This window comes from Castor canadensis, chromosome 16 (genome assembly GCF_047511655.1).
Source record: "Castor canadensis chromosome 16, mCasCan1.hap1v2, whole genome shotgun sequence".
NCBI classification, from domain to species: Eukaryota; Metazoa; Chordata; class Mammalia; order Rodentia; family Castoridae; genus Castor; species Castor canadensis.
Window position 1 is genome coordinate 22,599,405 of NC_133401.1, and position 24,798 is coordinate 22,624,202.

Consider the following 24,798-nt stretch of genomic DNA (forward strand, 5'->3'; position numbering starts at 1 on the left):
TGGTGGTGGTGGTGGTGGTGGTGGTGCTGGTGATGGTGGTGGTGGTGGTGATGGTGGTGGTGGTGATGGTGACAGTGGTGATGGTGGTGGTGGTGATGGTGGTGGTGGTGGTGGTGATGGTGGTGATGGTGGTGGTGGTGGTGGTGGTGATGATGGTGGTGGTGGTGGTGGTGGTGATGGTGGTGGTGGTGGTGGTGGTGGTGGTGGTGATGGTGCTCAGTTTCCTTTTGAGCACTGTGGTGTGACATGATGACCCAGCTGGACTCTTGGGCAAGAATTGCTTTTAGCTTGGAGGCTTGCCTGTCTCCCCAGAGCTCACAAGCAAACTTTGGCATTGTGTATCATCATAGTCATCACCAATACTACAATCAATACCATCATCATCATCATTAATATAATTTCCACCATCACATCACCAACATCACCATCACCATTGTCATCACCGTCACCACCATCACCACCACACTACCATCACCATCAGCACTAACATCACCAACACTGTCATCACCATCATCGTCACCATCATCACCATCACTACCATCACCATCATTATAATTACCACCACCATTATGTCACCAATATGACCACCATAACTAACATCACCATAACCTCCACTGTCATCACCATCACCATCATCACCACTGCCATTGTCACAGTCACCATTGCCATCTTCACCATCACCACACCAATGTTACCACCATCAATCAATCTTACCATTACCAGCATCACCTTCATCACCAGAATCCCTGCTGTAGTTTGAATCTGGAATGTCTTCCAAACTCATGCATGTTAAAGGCTTGGTTTCCAGCCTGTGGCACTGTTGGGAAGTGGTGGAACCTTTAGGAGGTGAGACCTAGTGGGAACAATTTAAGTTATTGGGGGCCTACTTTTGGAGGGCTATCAGGACCTCCAGGCTCCTCCTCTTTCTCTGCTTCCCAGCCACTATGATATGCTGCCTTACCACAAATCCAAAGCAATGGGTCCAACTGACCATGGGCCTCCAAAACAAACCTTCCTTTTTGTAAGTTGGTTATCACAGGTGTTTTGTTACAGTAACATAAAACTGATTAATTCCATCATTGCCGTCTCCATCATCAGGACCATTACCACCATTATGACCATGCTACGTTTGTCACCATCACCACTACTGTATCACGGTATAACCCTCAACACCAAAATCACCATGGTCATTGTGGTCACCATCATCAACTCCATCACCCCAACTCCGCCATCACCATCATTCCAACACTAGCACCATCATTGCGATTTTCACACTTACTCCAGTGATTCTCAACCAGGGTGATTTTGTCCTTTACAGGAACTTGCAGAAATTTTTGGTTGTCTAAACTGGGGTATTGGTGGCTTTTACTACTGTAATCTAGTGAACAGAGACCAGGGGTTCTGCTCAACATCCTATTATGCACAGTACAGCCTTACTTCCTCACCCCAAGAGAGCTCTGTGTGTTGGTGTGGTTGAGAAGCTCTGGTCCTATGTGTTGAGAACACTGGTAAACCTTCATCCTCCAACAGGAGCCTCTAATCCCCCCACATTATTCTTCAGGGCAGGCGTTACCCTTCACATCTCCAGGTGGGGCAGAGGAAGCTCTCACAGAAGTGATCTGTCCAAAGCTACCCAGCCAATGAGTGGTAGAGCTTGGGTTTAGACCCAAACCTTAAGCATCTCCCTACTTGATCTCTTCCCACTGAGCTGATTTCTGATACCTGTTCCTCCAACTTCACTTGGCATCAGACTCATAGTGGACACTTGACATGCTTACCTCTCATTTTCATACCTGCCCCTCTGGGTAGAGTGCAATATCCACATTTTAAATACAAGGAAACTAGGCTGAAGAGAATGGAAGTCACAGTTACATAGAGACATGGCTGACCCTATCCACTCCCTCCCACCAGTTTCTAGTCCTGGGGACCCACCTGTTTGCCCAAAAACCCAGTTCCTGGCTTGTCTCTCCCCCTCCAGCCTTGCCTTCTTTTCTGCAGGGAGTCCTGACACTTGAATCCCATCCCCCAGCAAACTCTCCCATAACTCAGAGAAGTGGTCACCTTTTGGAGTAAAATCTGATCAGGATGTAGATCAGGATTCCACAGAGGGAGACATTGCTCAGGACTGTAACTATGATGAGAAACACCACAATGGGTCCTGAGATGTAGAAACCACTGTGGACAACAGGTGAGGGTCCTGGAGAGAGAGGATAACTGGGAATCAGGATGCCACACCCGCCTTCCTTCATTCACTCATCCTTCCACTCACTTGCACACTGGTTCTTCAAGGATTTATCACCAACTACTGTGTGCAGAGCTCAGTTCCCACTAGAGAATCATCATTGAGCAAAACAAAGCCCTTGGCCTTCTGGACTGATGTTCCAGCTGCAAATTGTACAGTCGACAAGGAAAGAGATGTCTGATATCATAAGTACTCTAGAGAAGAATAAAGCTTCATAAAGAGATAGTGAGTGGCTCCAGGGCTGGGGTGTAGGTTACACACCACCATCTCACTGTACAAATACTCACTGAGCACCAACTATGTGCCAGGCACCATGTTAAGCACTGAGCTCAAACAATGAGCAAAACATTCACCAATCTCTGCCCCTGGAAGCTCATAGTCTAGTGGTATAGAAAGTCAAGAATCAGAGGGCCTCACAAATATGTTGTGCCTGGTGTATACAGAGCTCAGTAATTAGCATTCATCAATAGTGGGGCATCTTGGTTGTTTCTGTAACTTGGCTATTGTGAATAGTGCCACAATAAACATGGATGTGCAGGTGCCTCTGGAGTAATCTGTGTTGTATTTCTTTGGGTATATCCCCAGGAGTGGGATTGCTGGATCATATGACAGGTCTATGTTTAGATTTTTAAGAAATCTTGAGATTTTTTTCTAGAGTGGTTGTACCAGCTTACATTCCCACCAGCAGTGGATTAGGGTTCCTCTTTCCCCACATCCTCACCAACACATGTTGTTGGTGGTGTTTTTGATGATGGCTATTCTAACAGGGGTGAGGTGGAATCTTACTGTGGTTTTGATTTGCATTTCCTTTATGGCTAGAGATGGTGAGCACTTCTTCATGTGTTTTTTGGCCATTTGAATTCTTCTTTTGAGAAAGTTCTATTAAGTTCAGTTGCCCATTTTTTAATTGGTTCATTAATTTTAGGAGAGTTTAACTTCTTAAGTTCCCTGTATATTCTGGTTATCAGTCCCTTGTCTGATGTATAGCTGGCAAATATTTTCTCCCACTATGTGGGTGGTCTCTTCAGTTTAGAGACTATTTCTCTTGTTGTGCAGAAGCTTTTTAATTTTATGAAGACCCATTTGTCCATTCTTTCTCTTAGTTGCTGGGCTGCTGGGGTTGTATTGAGGAAGTCCTTGCCTATACCTGTTAGTTCCAGAGTGTTTCCTGCTCCTTCCTTTAATAACTTCAGAGTTTCAGGTCTGATGTTTAGGTCTTTGATCCATTTTGAGTTGACACTAGTACAGGATGATAGACATGGATCTAGTTTCAGTTTCTTGCAGATGGATAATCACTTTTCCCAGAAACATTTGGTGAAGAGGCTGTTTTTCTCCATCGTATATTTTTGGCACCTTTGTCAAAAATGAGGTGGGTATAATTGTGTGGATTCATATCTGGATCTTCTGTTCTGTTACACTGGTCTTCATGTCTGTTTTTATGCCAGTACAATGCTGTTTTTATTGCTATTGCTTTGCAATATAGCTTGAAGTTGGGTATTGTGATACCTCCAGCATTGCTTTTTTTTGCTGAGTATTGCCTTGGCTATTCGCAGTCTTTTGTGTTTCCAAATGAACTGTAGAGTAGATTTTTCTGTCTCTGTGGTGAAAGTCGTTGGGATTTTGATGGGAATTGCATTAAACATGTAGATTGCTTTCGGTAGTATAGCCATTTTAACTTTGTTGATTCTACTGATCCATGAGCATGGGAGATCTTTCCATCTACTGTAATTTAGTACAATAAAAGGAACACAAATAGGTAAAGAAACTGTCAAAATATCCTTATTTGCAGATGATATGATCCTATACCTTAAAGACCCAAAAAATTCCACCCAAAAACTCTTAGACACCATAAACAGCTACAGTAAGGTGGCAGGATACAAAATCAACCTACAAAAATCATTAGCTTTTCTATACACCAACAATGAACAAACTGAGAAGGAATATATGGAAACAATTCCATTCACAATAGCCCCCCCAAAGATCAAATACCGAGGAGTAAATTTAGCAAAAGATGTGAATGAACTCTACAAGGAGAATTACAAACTCCTGAAGAGAGAGATTGAGGAAGATTACAGTAGATGGAAAGATCTCTCATGCTCATGGATCATTAGAAACAAATTCTTAATTGATCCCCTACACAAGAGTTTCAAGCACTAATAATAGAATACTGACAAACTAGAGAAAAATCTCCATCCTTCTAGCAATTAAGGGACATAAATAATAAATAAACTGAATCTCTAAAATAAATGATACACTGTATGATGATAAAATGAGAAAATAGGCCAAACATGAAAACAAGGAGAAAAAGGAAGAGGGATGTCCATTAGGGTGTTCATTGAGATGCTTACATTTAAGCAAAGGCCCAATGGAGTGACAGTGGAAGTCATGAGAATATCTTAGGGGGGCATGTTCCCAAGAGAAGGAACGGCAAGTACAAAACCTCTTGAAGTAGGAATGACATTTGCCATATGGTCTTCATATCAGGTTGACTGATCCTTGAGGTCTGGAAACACACCATCAGTGAAAATAATAAACATTTATCAAGTGCTTCCTGAGTGGCAGGCAGTCAGTACTTTACATTTATTATCTCACTTAACCTTCATAACATTTTGAGATAAATATATTACATACCCAGTTTTACGTATGAAGAAACTAATACAAAGACTATCTGTGGAGCACCACAGACTCTCCACCTTTAGCCTCCCACCTTTAGTCTGTAGCTCCTTTTGCAGTACTGAGACACATTTACTGAGTGGAAACCTAAACTGTGATTTATAAGAATTGTGACAATAGTAAATCTAGTAGTCTGTTATAAGGATTGTGATGGTTGTTTTGGGGTGTCAACTTGATTAGAACAACAGATGCCTAGAAGAGTTAAGCATACTTTTGGGTGTGTCTTTGAGGCATTTTTCTAAGAAGATTGGCACATACGTAAGTAAACTGAGTGGGGAAGGCTGCCCTGAGTGTTGATGGCATCATCCAACAGGCTAGGAACCAAGATGAAACAAGAAGGCAAGGAGGGGGAAATACTTTTTCCCAAGCAGGTGCATTTTCTGCTGCTCTTCTTGGACATCAGAACCCAGGTTCTTTGGCCTTTAGACTCAAATTTGCACCAGCAGTCCCGGTAGGGGTATCTTAGGCTTTTGGCCTCAGACTGGAGGCTTCAATATTGGTATTACTCTTGGTCTGAGGCTTCTGGCTCCTTGGACAGAGCCACACTATCACTTTTCCTCACTCTCTACCTTGCAGTCAGTCATTCTTTGCTTATTTTCCAGAGCTGTAACTATTGACTATCTTAAACCACAAAAAATAATCATTGTTCTTATTTCGCTTCCAGAAATTTAAAAACTGTATTCTTACTGGAAACCTATTTAAATGAGCCATATGTTTTCTTCAGAATGTTCCCATATAGATGTATCCTTAGAAGGCCAGATAGCATTGAAGTGAAGTTCCATGCATGTCAGTTGCTTTAAGGAATGGAAGAATCTAGTGATTGAGCCACATCACCATTCACTGCTGAGCTGTAAAGAGGACTTCCATTCAAGAGATTTAAATCTATTGGTGAAGACTGGACAGAGTTAAAACCATGAACAGTGCAGAAGGCAAAACACTGACCCTTGTCCTAGCTAAGAGAGGATCCTTGGTACCTTAAACCTAAGCGTGATGAGATTCTTCTTTCTTGTGCCTTTCGTAGTCACACCTAGAAATGTCACTGGACCAAGTCTGTCCCCATGCATCCTCTGTGGCAACTTGCTTTTTTTTTCTGTGATCCCTCAGAAGTGTTCTCGGGTATTTGTCAAATTTTTCTTGAAGGTGCTTTGCCGCTTGCCAGGTCACTAGTTTTCCCCACATGTGTGAGTTGTCTGAGAGTGGGGAAAATTTAGAACCCTGCCCAGTTCTCAAAGATACCAGCCCAAGGGCTGGAGCTTCTGTCCTGCACTTTGCCATGCCAAATTATGGGGGACCTTTTGCACATCTAAAGCAGCTACTGGGGCTTTCCCTCCTCACTCCCCATCTCCCAGTGGGGCCTATACCATATTCCTGGTGTTTATCAGGAAGCTACATGCCTGTGAGCAGCCACCTTCTTACTTGAAGCTTGGTTTTGTGTAAGGATGAGACTGAAGTGCATTGTGTCTGGGGAGGGAGTGTGTGTGTTTTAAAACCAAATTAGACTGCATATGCATAGGAAATCATCTGTGCCTCTCCTCTGCCTCTGCTATCATACATGGTCAGGAGGCTCTAGCTACTTCCTGTCTCTTGGACTCTTACTAGGTCAAAGTGATACTTTCCTAACATCACTGCTGTTTTAGCTCTGGCCAGGCAAGTGCTAAGTGAACCTTGAGTCCCAGCAACAAAAATACAGATGCAAAACTCATAAAAGTCATTGGGATTTCCACTATGTCAGACCATGACTTCCTCTTGCTTGAGAGAATTTAAATCAAATTAGTCTAAAGCAAATGAAAACCATAGCTAATTGTTTCAATGTCAGAGCTGAAGAACACAACACGATCTTACTGATTCCTTCAGTATGAGAGAAAATACATTCTAGGATACTTGGATTTATTTCACTTCCCTGGAAGAAGAAAACCTGAGTTAGTATTCTGGGAAGATGGAGACATAACTTGATAAAACCAAATTCTCTATTCTTTATCCTTTTCATTCAATTTGGAAAATGGACAAGGATAAAGTGCTGTTAGAAGGAAAAGCCTGATAGTATAATGTCACAATGGAATACAAGGTTTTTTCATAATTTGAATTGTAAAGAAAAAGGAGGTAGATGATTTAAGCAATTACTCTTTTCTAATGACTACTTTCTATTGAGACTGTAGACGTGCATTCTGGATAACATTATTGAATCAAACTAAGGAAAGTGGCAAGAGATCCCACTTCGGATTAAAAGCTCCCCTTACACTCAGTATTCCCTAAATATGGTATCCAGACCTGCAGAAGCAGAAGAAAATTCCCTGCACACATAGCCACAGGACTTGCCCTAACTCAGTTTCACAGTGGTGGTTAACTTGTGTTTGCCACTGTATTATAGTTTGTTTGCATGCTGTGCTTCCCCTTGCACTGATTATAGCCAGCATGATGACTCAATGGTAGCTGTTAGCTTTAACTTCCTCTCTGGGGTTTTCAGGAAGTGACTGTTGAATTGAATTAAATTAGCCTAAAGTAAAATGTTGAAACAATGAAGGGCGGCAAATTGTATCTAAGCTTTGGTGAATAAATCCAATAAAATATGACAAGCCAAAGTGATCCATTATACAGTTGAAATGGCTCTCTGCAGTTCTCAGAGTGGAGGGATCTTCATGGAACATTTATTCCTGAAGTCATCTGTGTTATAAAGACAACATCCAAACCAATTTCTGTTAATGAAGTAGTAGATCTATGTATTACTCACAGTTCTCCAGAAAGAGAACCAATGGTATGTACACATGCACAGGAGGGGATCTCACATAATTCGAATGTGCTCTGATTAGAAAATGAAGGCTATCACGAGGAGTTCCATGCACACCTAACGTCACACGTGGAATGTGATCCAAGTGTAGGATGCAGGCTTGAGGCCAGACCCTACCTCTGACATGCTTCTGGTAGCAGGCGACCCTAGTACGCTGCCAAGCTCTTGAAGCTTCACTTCTTCCCTGATAAAGTGGGGGATGAACAGTGTGAGGTTCACTGAAGTATTACTTGTTTTTGGTACACAAGTGGTAGCTACCTTACTCTATTCCCACTGTAAAAGTCAAGACAGAAAATAAGAGAGTCACATAAGGGAGAAAATACTCCTTTTCGGTGAAAATCAGAGCTCTGCATTGTCAGAAAGAAGTCACCTCTAGACGAGGATTAGGAAAGAGGGAAAATGCCGCCGCCTCTCTGAAAAGTTGCAAACCAAACAAAGTTTGATCAAGCAAAGTGACTATGCAAGCTATTAGAAAGTGGGCAGGGATTGTGGACTTGAGCTTCTGAACATGCAGAGTCCAGGGGTAAGTAAAAATCAGCTTCACCTGATAAGGGTATCAAAAACCCAAGGATACTGAAATAATGAAAACCAGTAACACAATGCAAACAGGATATATCTAGGTATTTGTATTTTTAAATTGGCCTTAAAAGGTCCAGCACTTCCTGCTAAATAATAAGTAATAGTATTTGTAATATGCCAAGTGGTCCTAATCTTAGTCTTGTATGCATTAACTCACTTAATGGCAACAACTATTCTGTAGTTTAAATAATGCAGTGTTCCACATTTTATATGAAGGTATGGATGTCTTATAAATCGGCTGTTGGACAAGCAGCCGTGAGGGTTGTGTGTTGATTATGAGACTTGATGATCAGTGAAATCAAACTCTCCATGGCTGTCCCCAAGACAAGCCAGCCAGCCTACTGTGCTCCTATGCACTCAGAAAATTCTCTTGCAAAGTCAACTTCACTATACTTGGAGAGAAATGAATCTTTTTAAGAACCAGTCAGGCTGTGTGGATACAGCAGGTTACAGAGGGCAAAAAAAAAAAATCAATGGTATAGTAAAAAAGATACTCCTCCATCACCAAAAGAAGAAGGCCTTGAAAAAAACTTAAATTCAGTCCTTGCTGTCTTTGTGAAAACTCAGGATGGGAGCCCTGAGAAGCTAATCTATGAATAGGCAGGCTACACTTCTGGGACTACCCATTCTTGAAGATTCGGTAGATTCAGTTTTCCCCTACATACGAGGCCCAAAACAGAGAGCTGACATCAACTTTAAAAACTGAAAGTAAATACTTCGCCTCTGAAATGAAACAAAGTGGGCACTAAAAGACACCCAAGGTTTTTAGCTCAACTCCCAAGACCAGACCACTGATGCCTGGGGGTGGGGGGAACCAACTCAAGTCAGTTAAACTTGGTCCTCCAACTGTCATGTAGCTCACAGTACTGTTACGAGGCTATAGCAAAATGAATCATAAGGACATTTTTGGAAGATTAAAATGAAGAGTTCTTCAAATGACTACTGGTGGCAGCAGAGTATTATTTAGAAATGCTTTTTGTAAGTCATGATGCATCCATCAACAGTAATTAATATCCCTTCCTACTTACACTAGGGTATAATCCCATGTTTGTTCAGAACAGAAGTAAACAGAAACCATATAGAGAACTATACACATAGTCATTAAGTAACATATAGACATTATGAAAGAGAGCCTCTTTTAAACTTTAAAAGGGCATATAATAATTGAAATTAATTGATTAATTAATTCAAATCACAGAATTGCTGATATTCTCTATAAACATACTACTCACTATTCATGAACAGCTGGCATCAATCATTTGCAAATGATGATAACACCAATTGGTCATTGTTTTAAGTAAAATATAACACACTTTCCAGGCTAATTTTTTCCTCACTATCCTGAATCATGTGATCTTGACTTACTCACCCATTGTTTGCATCATTATGTCAATATTTGAGTGCCTGCTATCTGCCTGAAGCTGTGCACAAACTGCAAAGGAACAAGACACACAATCCCTTTTCTGTAAATTGAGAATGACCATAATTAAAGCTATGTAAGAAGATTATGTAACTGTAACATAAAGATACATGGGTTTGTGTGTGCACAGAGTAGTGCAGCAATGCAGAAATGGAAGTGACCCTGACACCTTGTCATTTGGTCATAACCTTGTCAGACCTTGTCTTCTTCAAGGGAAGACAACATTTCTGAAGGCCTTAAAGGATGGACCCAATTCCAAGTTCTTACTTAAGAAAACCACAAAATATTTACTATCTGTCCCCTTTACAGAAAAGGCTTACTGATGCCCATGCCACAGATCAAGAACCCATGTTCTCCTCTGAATCCACTCTCTCGCCCAGCATCTCTGGTTTGCCAATAAGTACAAGAAGACTTGGGACAGAAGAAAGGAGAGTGATATCAGGCTACTTACTTCCCCAACTCCTTCCTACAGTTCACCATAGACCACCTGTATCAGTTAAAGTGGGTTTCCTCTCACTGTCTCTCTGATTCTAAGGAAAAACTCCCCTTCTCCTTCATGTTAGGGGCAGTAAAACTCATAATTCTAATCCTATCCCAGACTCCCACCACTTCCAGCCCCCAAATCTGTGCTATGTCTTGCTATTTCATTATATTTTGCCCAATGCCATTGTAAATGACTTCCCTATGCTAATTATCTTTTACCCACATGGTCCTTGACAGAAGGTGATCATACCGACGTATATCATAAAATTTATAGAAGGAGGGGGAAAAGACAGAGAAGAAGGAGGAGGAGGAGGAGGACAAGCATGAGAAAAAGTAAGAGAAAGAGAATTTTAGAAGTGGCCACAGAGAACAAAATGATAGAATTCCTACAACAGAATAACAAGGAAACCAAGAACTGAATTCTCAAAAGAAATAAAAGAGGCCAGATGATTTGGGAAAGAATAGCCAAATAATCAAAAGAAAATAATGGTCAATATATAATTCAGTGACCAGTGCAAAGACCTTTCAAGAATTAAACTGAAATAAAGATGTTTTCAGACAAACAAAACAGGAGACAATCCATCAACAGCAGACTCAATAAAAACTAAAGGGTGCTCTTCAAACAGAAAGAAAACTTTATCAGATGCAAGCTAGACAATAGCAGAGGGTTGAGGAACATTCATAAAAGGCAATAGATAAAAATGAATATTGGCTGCATAAAACAACAATGAAAAGAAATACACCCACACTGTATTGCAATGGCATATAGGTGAAAAGGAAGGTAATTTTTTAATGTTCTAAAATCCGTGCAACATCTGGGAACAGGCATCAGTACAAATTTGAAGCATAAGCTGAAAGGTGAATGAATATTCAGAGCATCCACTAAAAGAAAATAAAAGGGAGATTGAATAATACAAAATAATTTAAAAATAAGACAAATAAAGGTTGGGACCAAAAAACAGGTGAAACAAATAAGAGCAAATATCAAGGCAGAAGATACAAACCAAAATATCACATTAAATGTATTAAAGACAATGAATCAAATTATTCAAATTAAAGGCACATGTGTTAGATTGATTAAGAGTAGTCTGATTAGAAATGTCTAAAATATAGAATATAGCAAGGTTTATGTTAAAGAATGGCAAAAATATCCCATGTAAACACTGAAAAGAGATGGTATGACTTTAAATGAAAATTATTAGTAGTCAGACACATTTCCTAATTTTAAAAAGTTTAAATCACCAGAAAGATATAAAATTTCCAAAATTCGAATTAAAAAGTTCTTTTTAAAAGAATATTTAGTAATAAAATTGGTAAATTAGTCAGCTTCTAGAATACCGAGATTATGGAGTAGGGGAAGGAAGAAAAAAAGAATGAAAAAGAGAGTAAGTGAGAAAGAACATTACCAATAGCAGCAATAAAAAATGGCATATCACCACTAAACATCTCATGGAAATTAAAAGATAAACAGACATTACTTATAGGCAATAAATCAATTGCTCTGAAAATGTAAATGCAATAGAAAAATTTATAGAGAAATGCAGCTTGCAAAAACTGACTCCAGAAAACAACAGAAATTCTGAATGGGTCTTTGATTACTAACTGCACCAAGTCCATAATTTTAAATTTCCTCAAAATAGAAGAATCCAGGCCAAATTGTCTTACTGGTAAATTCTACAAAGTATCTAACAAAGCAATCTTAAAACCCATTGGGAAGCTACATTAATCAGTACAATGTGATATTAATGCCAGAAGAGTCAAACAAGTCAATGAAAACAGAGTGCAGAAAAAAAACAACGCCCATACAGGCACTTAACACGTGAAAGGCTGGACTGCAGACAAGTGAGGAAATAATAGCATCTGCTATAGTCTTAGAACCATAAGTTAGGCTGAAGTTGATTTATTTGCTATCAGACAGTTAAAAACTAGGATATACTGGCATACAGAGCACTGTGCTCTGAAGTCAATAAGTATATCTAAATGAGCCAGGTGTGGTGGCTCATGCCTGTAATCCTTGGTACTTGGGAGGCTAAGATCAGGAGGATTGTGGTTTGAGAACAGCCTGGGCAAAAAAGTCTGCAAGACCCATCTCAATCAATAAAAAAGTTAGGGGTGTGCTGCACACCTGTCATCCCAGATACACAGGAAGCATAAATAGGAGGATTGCAGTCCAGGCCAGCCAGAGCAAAAACCAAGACCTTATTTGAAGAACAACAAAAGCAAAAAGGGGTGTCTCCAGTATACAGCACCTGCCTTAGCAAGCACAAGTTTGAGTTCAAATCCCAACACTGCCCCTCCCCCACGAAGTCTAAATGTACCAGCATTTTAAATACCCTGAGACCTCAGAGGACACAGGACCAGAAAGCATCCACGCAATGCTTTTTATTTCCTCCTATGATACACGCTTAAAAATCAAACCTTATCAAATTCAGAATAATAAGCCCAGGTGGATTACTCCCTGCACACCATTCCATCTCTCTGCTTTATCTCAACAATTCACAGAAGCAGAGTTCTCACATAGAGTTGGAAAATCAAACACAGAGCCAGAGAATCCTGAAATGTGGAAAATCTCTGGTCTCTTGATTATCTTGAGTGCACGCTGTGGGCAAGGGAGGTGGAAGAGGTTCTGTGACAGGCCCTGATCCCAAACCCCTGGGAATAGCGTGTCATGCCATATTTTGTTCATCCCAGTAAGCAGGACCTCTCCAAGGGTATACTTGTTCCAGAAATCCGGGTATCTTCTCTCCTAGGTCGCTACTATGAGGCATACAATATATGATATGGCTGCAGTCTGTGGTCACAGAACTGATAAACGATCCCTATGGAAATGTTTTTAAGACTCTGACCTCACTAATGCCACGTTCCAAATGAATTACCCAGCTACAGATTTAATTCACTCAACCACACAGGTAGAAGTATGGGAACATCTGCTGTAGCAAATGTTGAAGTGCTAGAACTCAGTCAAATCTAAAGCAGTCTGCATGCAAGTGAGACAAATACAGCCATAGATTTCACCATTTGGATGACCGACATTTCTCATGTGAAAACTGAAAAGATTCCGATGATACCAGATTTTCCCAGCTACTTTCTTTTAATAACTGTAAATAGAAAGAGTTAATTTGGTTAATTTTTAAAGGTAAGAAAATGATTATATGCTTTACTAAATAATTTTCTTCCTCTCTTTCTTCCCCCAATACATAAAAAAAATGACACATTGCTTTGCCCAACACAAATTAAAGTTTAACCATTACACAAATCATCCTCGATTAGCTGTTTGAAAGCCATTACGTCTCTGAAAGTGCAAAAAAATAAAACCATGTTACCCTGCTTGTTTCAAATTGGAGCAATTTTCATAAAGAATCACAAAAGGAATATTAAAATTGGTCAGTAATTTGCATTTCCATTAGAGGTGCTGGGTATGCACTTAGGCATGGATAGGTACAAACATGAATTCACTTTTAAACGGTCTCATTCTTTTAGGTGCCAGTACATTACACCAGTAATTGCTTTTCGAACTAGAATATAACTTTCACAGTGACTACTCAGTGGAGATTTTTCTCTGTCCAAATGATTTTGTATGTAAAGATCCTTTAGTCCTTCTAAAACAATTAGGAAATAGGTTGAAAATTCCATCTGAAGAAACTTAGGTAAGAGAACCAAAGGCTTACTTGAAACCACATGAGGGACAGTAAAGAGTACAGACCAAGATGGGCACTGTCAGCTACAGCCAACAGACCATGAAAACTCAAATGTCAAAGTCTGTCCATTGTCAAAGGGCCCAGTGTCAAAATTCAGCTTGTGTCCTCCAGAGTTCCTTCACAGGACCATTCCATTAAGACAGCAGACAGGCAAAAACACACACTCACATATACACACAGGAAAAGTCAGGAAGAAGAGACTGAAATCTTGCCTTCTCACCCAGGTGTTCATTGTGGAAAAACTGAGAAGAGCAAGCATTTGATATCCTCTTTCTACAAAAAAAAAAGCACAAAAGCTCAACAATAAATCCTCTAAGGAAGACCACAGCATCTGACGATACTCCTGAAGGCAGACGCTGAGGCTCTGCTTCTGTGAGAAAGACCTCTTTCAGGCTAGGGATGCTCAATGGGAGGGAATCCCAGGTCAGACGCCCCTTCCTGGTCACTCTGATCACCATCCATAACACAGTTCCCATAGGGCATATGTGTATGCATGAACCCTATAACCTAATGTAGCTTTGGCATTCCTCAACCCTGAGATCTAGATAACAAGACAGCAAGGCACAGGTGTATGAGAGAATTTCTGGCCTCCAGCATTCTTCCTAACCTGCGCTTCCTCTCTATAACCAGCCACATTGGTGGGCTCTTGGGAAGGGCTGAGTGGTACTGGGCCAAACTGACAAAAAGCAATAAAAGGCTGGGAGTGTAAATCAGTGGTAGAGTGTTGGCCTATCATGTGCAAGGAAGGCCCTGTGTTCAATATTCATCCCTGAAAAAATTTTTAAATAGGGAAATATTTTTCAATATGTGTGTGATTTAGGATCAATCTCCATTACATATAAGCAACTCCCTCCACAGAATAAGTGAAAGACAAGTCACTTATTAAAAGGCAAATATGATTGTTTTATCTATTAGATTTGCTTTCCAACAAGACTTCATCATCCTGAAAGACAGAATCAATTTCTTCAAAATCCCTGAAGCTCAGATCTGGCCCAGTGTTGACACTACAGCAGGTCATCTATAGGGAGCTGGACAACAGCTTCTCCCAAACTACCAGCCCAGCAGAACCACTGAAAGATGTCTTCCCCAATTGGAAAGCCGATCCAGAGCTCTCTAAGGCTGACCCGGTTATACCACAAGTCACACACTAGGAGTGTTGTCCAGAGGACATACTGCTTCTACAGGAGGTTGAAACTTCTTGATTTTCTTGTATGAAAAATGGAATAACAACTACTTGATCACAGCGTGATCAAGTAAATATTTAGTTCACTAATGATAGCTGTCATTAATCTAAGATCATACAGACTACTGAATATGATGAGGCAAATACCATTAATAAATATAGCACTACAGAAATACCAGGTTGTCATGCTGATAATAGATAAAAACATTCCAAATAACCAATCCTTCAAGATTTGTAATAATAGCTCACATACTCACTCCAAACCATACCATTGAAGCCTTTCACCAATTACTCCCAACTCCCCAAAAAGTAGGACAAACATTGATGCTTATCTATATAAGAGCCTTCCAAATACTAAAGAAGGAGAACTAGGAAAAAATCAAAACTATCTATTAAGAGCTTATAAAAAGTGGTAAAAAAATCACTAAAATTAGATAGACTATGTGGGCCTATGATTTAACAATTAATATTAAAAGGGGTAATTTTAAATGGATAATAAAGAATAAAAACAATTCAATCTCAGCATTAAAAACTTATTAAACAAAATATTGTGGGTGATTTGATGCTTTTAAAAGCTACACTACTTGCTGCTGATACCATGAATTAGACTCATTCTGCCTGTGAACTTCAAAATGAAAGGCTACTTGGCAAAAAATGTCTCAGGAACCTGTGTCTTTGACACAGCAATTCTCATAAATACCTAGCACTAGAGGAAGCATTAAGGAAATTCTATTTTGTAATGATGAGAAATTTAATGATGTGATAAAAGATTAAATAAATGCATGCCTCTAAGTTGTGTATTAACTTGTGTCAAAAAATCTCAGACAAAAGCTAACAGGAAGCATCAGAAAGTTAACAGTATGACAGTATTTCTGAGTCTTTTGTGCAATTTTCTTTATATTTTTATTCATTATTCTCTAGGGTAAATATACATTTATTTAGAAATTAGGAAACAAAAATAAGCATGCCTTTAGAAGGTGGCAATTAACTTTTTAAAAATCACAACCAGGCACTTTCCCTTCATGGGACCATATAGACTTTTAAAGATGAACTTTGTAATTGAGACCAGGGCCAACTCCCCACAGAGGTGAGGACACAGAGAACCTCCCAGTCTTCCAGACCCATTTCTGCTCCCAGTCATTCCTCTCCCAGCACCTCTGGGCAGTGCATCTCTACACTCAGCTCACACCTGGGGCTGATGCCCTCACCCTGAACCACATCATTTTCTTTCACTCACCTATTTAATGGTAACTATCATGATTCTTTCAAAGTTACTCACCAAATTTTCACAAAGCATCTCCTCTATATCTGTTCCTGCTACATACTGGCCTATGTGACCTCAGGCCAGAAGTTGAGTCTTGGCCTGAAGCACAGGGTCCCTACTTCCTGGGCTCTGTGGATGCTCCAAACTGTGCTATGATCCTATCATTTGGCAGTTTTGACAGAGTTACTTTCCCCACCTCCTTCCATAGTCCTCTTGGATATCTATCTACTTGAAATGCCTCTTCTACTGTGCAGACCACACTTATCTTGTCACCAGGGTGACTTCTCACAGGACCCTCTATCTCTAGACTGGTTGAGCTCCCGGCCACCCCTACCCTCTAGCTAGAACCATCTTTCTAAAATCAAATCAAATGGTGTGCTTATCTGACCTAAAATTCCTCAAAACCCATAGCCTCTACCACCCTCTTGCCCACCACTGCTGCTCTTAAGAGAGTCTAAATTCTTTAATTTAGCCATCCTAATGACTCCAGCCTTACTGACTACCCATAATTTACTTATGTATTTTCTTTGCTCTGAATTTTGATGGAGCACTTTCTACATGTCAGGCACTTCACTAGGTGCAAGGGATATGGCCATGAGAGACATATCCTATAGTCATGGAAGTCAGCCTTCACTGGAGCAGGTTTCTGTCCTAGCTACTCAGATATGTGGACTGGTATCATCAGCATCACCTGGGAGGAGAACCTCAAGACTGTTGCCCATGCTCACCACATAGATCTACAAATTTCTAGTCACAGAGGAGATTTGAGAAGCATTACTCTGTGTTTCTTGAACCTCCAGTGTCCTCTCTCCCCTGCTGTCCTCTCCATGTGCAGTCATCAGCTTGTTGCCCTATTCTTTGTTGAACTCCCATCTAGCTCTAAGTTTCCATATGTATTTCATGTCTGGTAGGAAAACTTCCTTCCCTGGCTTCCTAAGTTAGGATTAATTGACCCTCCTATGTCATGTCATCATCAAACACTTACGGTTGTGTACAGTGAATGCTGCCCTCACCCCTACAATGCTGTAAGAGCAGATCCTGCATCAGTCTTCATACCTGCATCCCTAGGAGAAGGCCCAGTATTGGATATAGCTGCTTAATAAAAAGTTATTGAGAGAAACGGAATCCGATGTAACTGTGTAATTACCCAGCTTAACAAGTCATTTACAGTTTCTAAACTCCTCAGAAGAAGGAGAGATTGAGATGAGATTTAGGGGCAGTGATAGTTCCTGGAAGAAATCAACACTATCTGTACCATTTCCCTGATTTCAGGCCCCATGATTTATGTAAATAGTCAGCCTGTACACAGTTGTCTTCTGGACCACTAGGTATCTCAGTGTGAAATATAAAGAAAAGTTCTTTCCTAGCATAGATGCAATTCCAGACCTGGGTGCATGGAAGACTCAGCAAGCAAATAACAGCTGTGCCTTGTGTTCACAATCATACAGAAAAAAATGGCCATGGAGCAACTAACTGAACACAAGTTCCCGCTCTTACATGACGTTGGATGAAGAATTTAATTTTCAGCCATGCCTATTTCCCAAGTCTTAGGGAACCAACAATTTTTAATAGAGAAGAACCTAATGCTACATGAAGCATTTTTCTAAAGACAGAAGTAAAATTTGGGTGTGTAGAAGAAAATGGACCTGAGATGTGGCTCAAGCAATAGAGTTACCGCTTAAAAGCACAAAGCCCTGAGCTCAAACCCCCATCAAAAATGGGGTATAATGGGGTATGACCATGATTATTCTTAAAAAGCTTTTACTTCAATCACAAAGTGCAGCCTCATTCCCAGGCAGACGTGCCACTTTGGAGAGTGTCATTAACAAACCACCATACCCTCCAAGGAGGGAAGAGATGCTGGTTCTTTAGTAGCCTAGCAGTTGAACTAAGTGGCTGACATGGATAGTTCATGTCTTCCTAATGTACAGAACTTCCAACACCAGAGTTACTTCCAGTACACTAAGATGCCCACTATACAGGGCTTTCAGGCAAGAGAATGACAGACTCTCTTCCCATGCCTCCTGTTCCCTCTGTTCCTTCCTGCTCAACGAGGGAATTGCAAGTGAAATCACTAACAATTTAAACTGTTCTACTCTTGCTCCCTTTTGTGCCAAACATATAAAACAGATGAATTTGGGCAAATTAAATGAATATTCTAGTGAGTCTTATAAACTGAAGTCAAATATAAATGCAAGGCATTATATATGTGATATGCTTACCCAATTACTGTTCTGTGAAATGGGGAAGTTACACTGCTCAGTACATAAAGCAGCCAGTGTGGAAAACCACCAACTGACTCAATTAGCTTGGGGCTCATGTGCAGCCCATGTCTTCCCCTTGAGAAGGCTGCTATAGGAGGGTTTCTGGTTAGAGCAGCTGCATGCAGTTGTGTTCCCTGACTGTGGAAGGACTGACATGGAACCCTGAACAGTCTTGAACATCATATTCTGACAGGTGATAGTGAGGTAGGAACAAGACTTACTGGCTGAAGGAGTATGGTAGAAAAAGGCAACATCACCAGAGCGAAATCTGTGGGGATTGTCCTCTTGGACTCATTGTTGGCCAGAACTCACCTTTCAGCTCAATATCTACCTAGGCCACCAAGAAAACAATCTTCTTAGTTGCTGCTCCAACATTCTAGATAGACAAAAAATGAGTCCCTACTCCTTTCAGATAAAAGTAACATGTGCTCTCTGCTATCCAGAGCAAAACATATCAAACAGAATGAATGCCACTAAATAAACACCTATAAACAGATGAAGACTTAATTAGTGATGGAAACCTCATCAATTGTTCCTGTGAGGAATCTGGCAGATTGATTCAAGTGGTTCCTGTAAACAGCAGTGAAAGTGATTGATTATATATTTATCCCAATATAAACAATGGCTTCAGATAACTGCAGTTTTTTGATGGGAGAGAAGAAACATCAAGATGAGCTTGTTGGCAGTGGTGAGAATCCAATACGGAGTAAACCAGGTGCCCTGTACCCACTCCTAGGCACACCTCTCCTAAGTCCAACTGCTCCCTGGAACTCTGATTGCTCCCCCCGCCTGTATCCCATACCCATGGCCTATCCCCCAAGCAGCTGGCCTCCTCTCCTCTTTGCAGCAGTCCCTGCTGCTCAGTCCTGAGAGGCACTTTTTCTCTGCTCTCCCTTAATGTGGTCCCCTGCCCAAATCTTACCTCTCTACCCACTCTGTGCCTGGGAGCCCCAGTGCAGTGCTGCAGCAGTGCACACTCCCTGGAGCTTGCCTGTTCACCCCTTTTCCAACCTTGTTCAGAGCTCCAGTTGCTGGGCTTGCCCTTCTGCCTCAGCGCCCCTTTCATCTCTAGCTCACCACCACCACCATATCAGGCCATCTTGGAGATAAGAAGAAGTGGGGGTGACAGGAAGATGAAGGAAGCAAAGCTGCCCACAGTGGGACAGGTGTCTAGGTGAACAAGAAAGTGACCAAAGAAACACACCCAGATGATGACAGGTATATTGTGGGTGTCAAGGATGTGGTTATGACCAGAGATGACTCCAACAGAGGATGGTTCCCACAGGAAGGAGACAGGATCAGTTGTGCCAGGATGCGAAGGTCATGCACCCTAATGCCAGTGGCCACAGTGGCTTTCTTATCCATGGTGAACAGCAAAAAAGCAAATGTACCATTTTGAATGCTGTGAAAGAAAGGACTTGTATAAAGCCAATCCAAAGTTTCATCACTGGAAAGATAATAATAGAAAGTTGAGACTTACTTTCCAAAGTCCTGCTGGAAGCTTTGATAGGGGAGTGAGGAAAGCAATTGAAGACTTTATAGAAGGCTCAATAAAACTTTATCTTCCACTACATAATAAAGCCGATCTTGGTGATCTTGGTGATGATGGCATTTTTACAACTGCAACAGACAGTTCTTATTCCTCTTGGCAGAGGGAAAAACCGACTCTGACAATCTCCTCTCCCACATCTTGTGAGCACAGGAGAATTTACACCATGGACCAATACTCCACAGACCATTTTCACCTCCACCAGTGGATACCAAGGCCCTACCCCCAGGTGTGCATCAACCCTGGCAAGAAGATCTGGATGACCAGTTATGAAGACTACCAGTGCTGCACAGGTCAGGGGCAAATACATGACCTGTATCCTGGGAGGATGTGCATCCCTACATGCTCATCTCCAAAGGCAAAGTCCCCAGGCATGACTGCAACTACCCTACATGGACTCCTCAGACTGTAGTCCCTAAGTGGACCCCAAGGGGTTGGGGCTATCCAGTGTGGAAAAGGAGCAGAGAGCGCTCCCTCTGGATGGATGGAATGGAAGAGAAGTACTTCACTGCCTGAAACACTTCTAGAATACCCAGCTAGCATCCAAGCTGTGGAGAGACCACCTGCCCCAGCCTGAGGGATCACCTCAAGACCTTTCTCTAAGGCCCCCTCTGCAAAGCACAACACTAATGTATGTTTCATCAGAACTCAGTTCTATGAGAACACACTCACGGATGTTTGGGTGAACAAATGTAGCTAGGTTAGAACTCGAGCCCTTACCCCTTGAAGGTAACTTACTGGAAACTCTCCATCCAGCCCTAAAGAAAAATGAATATCCACATTTAGACATTTACTAGAAACTCCCCACCTGGCATGGAAGAAATGACTTGCCCTTAAGCCATTATTCAGGAGGGTCAGAGGGCCATTGAGGATTTTCCCACCCAGTGACTTTCCTAGGACTTCTCCACCAACTTCATATCTATCCCCAGTCTGTAAGTGGCTGTGGGCTCCAGCTCTCTTGCTAGGGTCCCCCTCTGAAGGAGAACTTCTCCAATAAACCCAGTACTGGTGTTGAGCTGTCTTCCTGTCTACCCATGCTGTACCTCTTTCATTCTAACAGATGGTGCCAAAACCTGGGACAGGCATGTAGGTATGGCACTCAGCTCTCCACTCTTGCAATCTAAAAGCAGTGGGCAGCAGCAGCTCTTTCCAGGTTCACTCTCAGATCCTGAGCAGAGGCTGGAGTCATCCTCCCCATCCCCTGCTGCCTCTCCCCATCTTTTCACTGCTTGATATCTCCCAGCCTTTCCTTTCTTTGATGGTTCCACCAGGGACTATCTCCCAATCACTGAACTTCCATCCAATACCAGCTTTCAAAAAGTGGTGAGTTTCCCCCCCATCTGGGTTTCTTTCTCACTGCCTATCCTACTGCGGACCACAGCAAAGCCCCAGCTGGGTGAGAGACTCCCTCCATCCACCAACTGAGTGGATTCATCTGTTATTTTCTAAGGATGCCTAGAGTTATTTAGGTGCACACACATATCATAGGCTATCAGCTGGCAGTGTGGACACTCCTGCCCTGTGATACATCTGTCCTACAAAGTAGGACCAACGTGGGGCTTACTTACCACCTTTCAATTTCAGATCCTAGGTCTCACAGGAATGGTTTTGATTTCACATGCTAGGTCTCACGGGAATTGTCTTGATTTCAGACCCTGGGTCTCCATTTCAGTTCCTGGGTCTCAATTTCAGACCCTAGATCTCTCGGGAATCATCTTGACTTTAGACCTTGGGTCTCATAGAAATCATCTACTGTAACTAGGTCTGGCTCTAATTAACAAAAATGTGTCAGAATCATCCAAGCCCCTGAGGAACAGTCTGTTAGCATGTCTCCCCCAAACCTTTGGAGTCTGGGTCTCACTAAGACTATAAACCAAAACAGCTAACTTTCTATTGTAACAGAATTTGGTCCCAATATAAATTGGACAATTATAACCATTGTGTGATAATTTTGTAAATAATTTATTTGGAGATTAGTGTTCCCTGTTGGACAATCATGACTTCTTCACCTTGCTCTTCTATAGATAAGTAAGTAGCCTTTTACATGTTTAGTGACTGTTAAGAAGAGACTGCCAAATGTAGCAGCCTGGCCCAGTCCTATGAAATAAAGTAAAAACTAAAAGATATAATACAAAGTATACTATTTGATATATATATCTCAAGTATACATATGCAAGGTATAGTATTATATATAATAAACAAAGGATAGTATTTGATAAAGGTCAAGTATTCAAAATATACAAAGAACTCTTAAATCTCAATAGTAAGAATACAAAACAAGTCTAATTAAAAACTGGGCAAACACCTGACTTTAAAGAGTACATTTGGAAGTAAACATATGAAAAAAATGTTCAACACCTTATGTCATTAGGAAATTGCAAATTAAAACAATGATATACCACTGTATGCCTATTAGAAGGGCTATACTCCAAAACACTGACCATAGCAAATGCTGGCAGAGCTATAGAGCAGAAGGAATTCTCATTCATGGCTGGTGCAAATGCAAAATAGTACAACCACCTTGGAAGATGGCTTGCCAGTCTCACAAAACTGAACAAAATCCAGTCCTATGATCCAGCCACAAAACAAAATGAAATAAAACAGAACATGGACGAATCTTAAATGCATATAAAGAAGTAAAAGAAGTCAGTCTTAATTCCAAATATTTGACATTCTGTAGAAAGTAAAAGTATAGAGACACTAAAGAAGAAGGACGGGGAGGGAGGGAAGGAATAAATGATGAGAACAGGAAATTTTTAGCAGTGAAGCTGTTTTGTATGATACTATAGTAATAGATAGATGGCATTAAGCATTCTGTGTGTCAAAACCGACAGAAGTAAACATCACCCAGAGTGAACCCCAATGTAGATTAAGGGCTTTAGTTAATAATGTATCAATGTTGGCTGTTAGCTATTATAAATATATCATATTAATTCAATATGTTAATGCACTTTGTGCTTGCTATTGTTTTTAAAAACTGCTCTAAAATACATTCTATTAATCAAAGAAAAATCAAAGCTTTCTTCCCTACTATATGTGGCAAATGTTGGAGAAGAAAGAAGCAGGGGTACAATGTTATTCTGCCCTATTCCTTTGCTTCTTTCTCATAATAAAGAGATGGAAAGCCCCTGAGTCACAGTGGCAGGCACCATGTCCTGGGATGTTGCTAGTAACCTTCTCGCAATCTGGACATTAGGTCTAGGTGGCCCTGAGTTCATTTCTGGGGGTCATGTCTATAGACTTATCAACCTGAGGCATGGTAGGCTCTCTGCTGCTCTTGAGTGCTCTTCTGGCCCTGTCACCCTGGAGTTCCTCTGTAGTCCTTTTCTCCTTGTCCCTTCCTTCCTTCCTTCTCTTGTCTCACTTCAAGAGAAGCATGTTCCAGCAAAGAAAGGCAGCCTTGAGAACATTTATTTCCTAATATACTACAAGTCTTGGTTGCCTCTCCACTTTCTATTAAAGCTACAGTTTTATGATGATGAATTTTGAAATCAAGTTTTCTATCATTTGATGAGAAAAGTGAACTGAAACATTGATTGCTATCATCTTGTCACAAAAACCACTGACATCTTGGAATTTCACACCTACTGTTTTTTTCATGAGATAAATTTAAAAAAAACAGACACATAAGATTCACTGAATTATTATTTCTTTAGTTATCACACATCAATTTTACTAATTCCATAAATATTTAAGGACTTCCAACATTGGTGTGAAGTTCAAGGGACAATCACACCTGTAAAGTCTGGCCCAGAAGCCCCTAGGACTCCAAATTCCTTGACCCCCTTAAGTCCTATAGACCCCATGCCCACTACAAGTGTGCCAATTCTCACTCCATATCCCCAGTTGGATTGGGGGCATTGAACCGGTCTCTGTGAGGACCCCCTTCTCTCCTCAGATTCCACTACCCTGCAGATGCTCCTGAGGGAAGCCCAGAGCCCAATGTATTAAGACCAGGAAGGGCACATGCAAGTAGGAGGATGGACGTTTGTCTACCACCACAGACCTCCTGAACTAGAAATATCATACCCACTTCTTCATGGAAAAGCCTCAGGCTCCGATTGATTTGATGCAGCCTTTCATCCAACTTCACAAACCCACCTGGACAGACTGTTGACAGCTTCTTCTTACTCTATTTAATACTGAAGAGTGGCACCCAGAGTTATCCTGGCATGAATGGTCCTGGCAGCTTGCTGGCGCCTGAGGGAGCTCCTCCACACACTAGGGTGCAGCCTGACTTGCATACAAAGAGGTATCACAGAGACCCTTGAGGTGCCTGGGGCACATCCTTTTTCCAAGGGGACTGCAGGAGAGGCAGCACCGCAGGGAGCTGGGCCTTTTCAGCAGGTCGGATCACCTGGAGGTCTAGCTGTGGTGTGTCACCCCTGATCTGGGCCACCAGCTGGTCAACCTCACCAGAGCCGCCCAGCTTCCCTGGCTGCTTCAGCAGAAGGAAGTTGACTTCCTCTTCCTCCGCTGCGTCCCTGAAGGCATCTTCTTCCTTCTTGCTCCCGCTAGGCATGAAGTGTCCACCAGGGCACACTGGGCAGTGAGGGCGTGGCTGGCGGCTCTGCTGCCCAGGGTGTCTGCTGATCCTGGCAAAGCAGGTGTGGGGCGGTGATGAGACTAAGGCCTGAGCCATATGGTGGAGGAAGCTA

The 24,798-nt window shown here is 41.4% G+C and overlaps 1 long non-coding RNA gene and 1 pseudogene across 1 annotated transcript in view; one reads left to right on the forward strand and one right to left on the reverse strand.

The window, feature by feature from the left end:
* The window catches only part of LOC141418078 (uncharacterized), a 34,445-nt gene extending 9,647 nt beyond the window's left edge, over positions 1 to 24,798 (reverse strand). The window contains exon 1 of the long non-coding RNA XR_012442711.1: positions 24,242 to 24,798. This is a non-coding gene — a long non-coding RNA (uncharacterized lncRNA). The remainder of the gene's footprint in view (positions 1 to 24,241) is intronic.
* On the forward strand, positions 581 to 20,559 carry LOC109683891 (sprouty-related, EVH1 domain-containing protein 2 pseudogene; annotated as a pseudogene).